A 4,668-nucleotide genomic window follows, 5' to 3' on the forward strand; every position below is an offset into this window, starting at 1 on the left:
ACAACAGGCCTGGGTACTATGTAAAAGCTCTTGATGGTGAGGGTTGAGGAGAGGCATGGAACATAATGTCAGAGGACAATTTTCCAAAGTCTTGTCTTCCAGGGTATTTTATGGAACTATGGGTTTTGTTTTACAAAACACATTTTTCATTACCATGTAATTATGCTTCAAAAGCTTTTATGTTCGAGTTGATTATAAAATAGGGATACAAAAAACAAAAATGTTTTCACAAGTTATAATACATAATTATTATCAAACTTTTATGTTTAAAAGAAAGGCAATTTTTGATGAAGGAATTTTTAATACTTTCTTCCTGTTTTTATAATTCATTATGAAGAAAAAGTGTACCTTTTACAAATGGTGGGATAAAAATCTCAAGGCACTGCCAGAACTGTTAAACTGCTTTGTTTCCTACAACTAATACATGCTAATAAAATATTTCTAACCTTTAATGTAGAACAACTAAATCACAGTTAAAGATTATAATTTTTATTTGTCAATTAAGGGTAAAATCTGGCAGCTACACTGATTCGCATTTCCAGCAGCGATGTGTGATAACTCACATCTATCCACATCTTTGTGAGCGCTCGCTCTCTTCAGTCCCTTTGGTAATCATATTTACTAGACTGAGAAGGATCTCATGGTAGTTTTCATTGTTATTTCTCTGATGACTGATGATTTTGAGCATTTTTCATGTATTTGTTACAATGCGTATGCCATTTTTGTCTATCACAGATCTACTGTATTTTTTTCTCCAAACATATTCAATTCTTGCTCTTGAATTTTGAGAGTTCTCTGTTATTTCTGCATGTCCACTTCTTAGCAGATTTACAGTGTGCAAACTATTGTTTCTTTCATTTGTGGTTTGTGTCTGTACTCTGTTCTTTGCTTTACAGAAGCTTTTTATTTAAGTATAACCCTTTATCTATCTTGTGTCTTGTGTGTTTTGGGGTCTTTTCCAAGAAAATCTTGCCTATCAATTGTCTTGAAGCCTCCCATGTTTTCTTCTACCCATTTCATAGTTTCAGGCCTTAAGTCTTTAAATACAGAAATGTTATAGGAATGTGCTTTTGTCTTAATCCCAGGTATGGGATATGGGGCTGCTTCGGATTGTCCAAAACAGCAGACTATGATTTGCCTCATGCTCTAGCAGGGGTGTGGTTTTGACAGCTGCAGATAGTTTTTGTGAATGTGTGACATTTGGAATTCTGGGGACACGTGAGAGGGCACATAAACGTTAGGATCCTGAGAGGGGCAGTGGCTGCCGCTGCTTTGCTGTCCCTGCTGCTGGTGGTTGCTGGTGGCTGGTTAAAGATATCTTGATGAAGATCAACATTGCCCCCAGGAACTTGATGCTTCTAATCACCAGGAAGTAGTCTAAATAGATTGATGCCCCTTACTCCTCCGATCTTCTTTCTCTTCTACCCAGTGTTGTGGGGTCGGAAGGGATAAGGGTAGAGAAGGGTGGTAGAAGAGGGGAACCTGTATAGTAGCCAAAAGTCTGGCTATAAGTGACACCAAGGCGTAGTGCTCAGCCGAATGGGAAATCTGATTTGTGATGCAATAAAAGATACAGCAGGTAAAAGAAGGGATGGATGTCCTGTTTCAGGATGTCAGCAATGTGGCTGCTGCTGCTGAGTTATCCTTTTCTCTAGGGTGGGATGGGATTGAGTTTTATCTGGGGGGGTGGGGGGGAGTTTTGTCTTCTTCTTCTTCTTCTTCTTCTTCTTCTTCTTCTTCTTCTTCTTCTTCTTCTTCTTCTTCTTCTTCTTCTTCCTCCTCCTCCTCCTCATTCTCTTCTTCCTCTTGCTATTCTCTCCTTCTCCTCCTCCTCCTTCTTCTTCCTCTATTCCATCTCAAAAAGGGTAGGAATATGGCTAAACAACTAGAAAAATTGTGAGTGGGAATGGAGGGGCCTGAGAAACAACAACAAAGAATGAATGGGAAAACCAAAAGGGTCACTCTACTCACTCATTTCTCAAAAGGTTTCAGAATTGTCTGTGTAACTGGAAAAAATTGCAGGTAGAGGTGGGAGCGCTTGGGAATAAAGTAGCACTGGAAAAGGGATAAATCCAAGGTTCAGACCCAATGTCTGAGGTTGGGAGTTTCCCCAAAGAGAAAAGTTGGAACAAACTGTACTTGAAGGCAGATCACAGCTCTGCTTGGTGCCTTCAGTTTTCCACCCCTGGTGAGGGTGGAAAGCCAGGTGTGTGGCTGGGGAAGAGGAGTAGGCCAAGGTCATGCAGGATAACAGGCTAAAGGAAAACTGAAATAGTCCTTTTCAAGAAAAAAAGGGTTAATTAATCTTCAACCAATTGCACCACCAGAGAGGGGTGAAGTGGCTGGGATTACAAAATCCCCATCACTTTCCCCAGTAATTGTACACCCAGTGCATGCCAGCTAATGGTTCTAGATCAGAGTTATGACAAAATAGGGTGGCATCCTACAGAAATTATAGATCTGAGGCATTTTAAAGAGACTGTGATTTCCTACTGGATATATTCATCTTATGTAAAACAAATTTGAAGAAACTGGACTATCCAAAATAGAATTATTCTCCAAGACTGAAAGGGGCTGGTAATAGCTGTGCTAAAAGCCAGTCAGTAGTTATAGTGGCTAACATGGTGGAAGGAAGAGGCTGTGAATACTGAACAGAGAAATAAAGCAAGGGGAATTGGTATTGTCAAAGATCAGTTGCTGGATGAAAAGCTGTACACTCTGATCTACAAGAATAGATTCAATTTGATGACACCATTATATAGCAATGTTGTTTAGTGCCTTTAAGAGCTTTGGGTCTTCTGGCTTTGGTTTCAAATGGACCGCACCGGCTTCAGGCTATTTGAGGGGTTCTACCCAAACATGGATATCAGGCCAAATCACATGATTTATATCTACAACATGAATGACAAAATTAAAAAAAGAAGAATTGAAGAGATCTCTGTATGCCCTGTTTCCTCAGTTTGGACTGTGGCTTTAAAGAACATGAAGATGAGGTCTATATTATTATTGTTATATTTAAGGAACTGGGTTCATCCACAAATGCTTTGAGACAATTTATGGTAAACCAATGAGAATTCAGAACACAAAAACAGACTCTGATATAATATCTAAAATTCATGGTACTTTTGCTGACAAGGAAAAGAAGAAAGCTAAAACCATAGAACAGGCTGCGGCAGCTGTAAACAAGAAGCCTGGTCAGGGAACACCAAATTCAGCTAATACCCAAGGAAATGCAGCGGCAAATCCTCAGGTCCCCGATTACCCTCCAAACTATATCCTATTCCTTAATGACTTGCCAGAGGGGACGAATGAGATGATGTTATCCATGCTGTTCAACCAGTTCTCTGGTTTCAAGGAAGTTCTCTTGGTACCAGGGAGACATGACATAGTGTTTGTAGAATTTGAGAATGATGGGCAGGCTGGAGCTGCCAGAGATGCTCTGCAGGGGTTTATGATCACACTGTCCCATGCCATGAAGATAACCTATGCCAAGAAGTAACATGCGGGATGCCAGTTTGGAGGGACTTGGTATTATTTATAGTGATCATATTCGGTCAAGTCATTTTAAATGGTTAGAAGTGAATGGGAAGTTTTGGGAGAAGAGTCACCTAATTTTTTTAGTTCTGCTGAACTATAAAATATGGAGCCTTAATTGTGTACAATAAACTTTTATTTGTATTCTGGGGGAAAAAAGAGTTTTGGATAAAGTTGAGGAGCCCAGGAAAAGTTCTGCCTCATTTACGAAGATTCTATAAGGCTCTGGAGAAACCTTCCCTGACTTTTTGCAAGGATTAGTTTCATCTGTGAACAAAGCTTATGAACACCGTTAAGCAAGGTAGGTGCTGATAGAGACCCTTACCTTTGACAATGCTAATACTTAATGTAAAAGAGTTAATAACTGTTTTAAAGGCATGGACAGTGCCAATCACCACGTGCAAAGGGACACAGCTGATATTGGTTCTCACAATTATCATGTTAATATAGCATTGCTATGTTAACTATTGCTAAGGGTCTCCAAGATCAAAATGCCCAGTGCTTCAAAAGTGGAAAATTTGATCATTTGCAGAGAAACTGTGACTAAGTCATACTAATGGTCTCAGATTTCAAAATGTCTGGGGGTTAGCTATGAGAAATATGGTATTTTCCTGCTGTGGCAGTGAACAATCCATTTCCAGGGGCAATGAGTTTTCAAATATCAAACAGAAAGAGTGCCTGGGTATCCCAGGATGCACAGGCATTGTGGCAAGGGATAGCACTGAACCAATGAGTGTAGGTCCAAGACAGATATCCAAGGCAATTTATGGTTGTTAGGAAATGAAATGTAGAACTTGGCAGCTCAAAGCCCTGAAGCAAGAAAAAAAAAAAATGCAACTAAGTATTGCCAGTCTCATGCATGCTACTGTAGGCAGTGCAGCCCCCAGATACACCTCTTACCCTATCCCCCAAAATTCAATGTTATAAAGCAATCACTGGAGTTTATGGTCCTTTGCCCTCAGGGACAGGAGGGATGGTGTCAGGATGAAGTAGATTGACCTCCCAAGTATTCGTGGTGCATCCTGGCATTATAGATAGGTATTTCTAAGGAGAAATTAAAATCATGTCCTATGGGGGCAAGGAGAGAGAGAGAGAGAGAGAGAGAGAGAGAGAGAGAGAGAGAGAGAGAGAGAG

General features: G+C 40.1%; 1 pseudogene; it reads left to right on the plus strand.

The window, feature by feature from the left end:
- Positions 1-2,859: 2,859 nt before the first annotated feature.
- Positions 2,860-3,499, plus strand: LOC110323773 (annotated as a pseudogene).
- Positions 3,500-4,668: the final 1,169 nt, after the last annotated feature.

This window comes from Mus pahari, chromosome 6 (assembly GCF_900095145.1).
Source record: "Mus pahari chromosome 6, PAHARI_EIJ_v1.1, whole genome shotgun sequence".
NCBI classification, from domain to species: domain Eukaryota; kingdom Metazoa; phylum Chordata; class Mammalia; order Rodentia; family Muridae; genus Mus; species Mus pahari.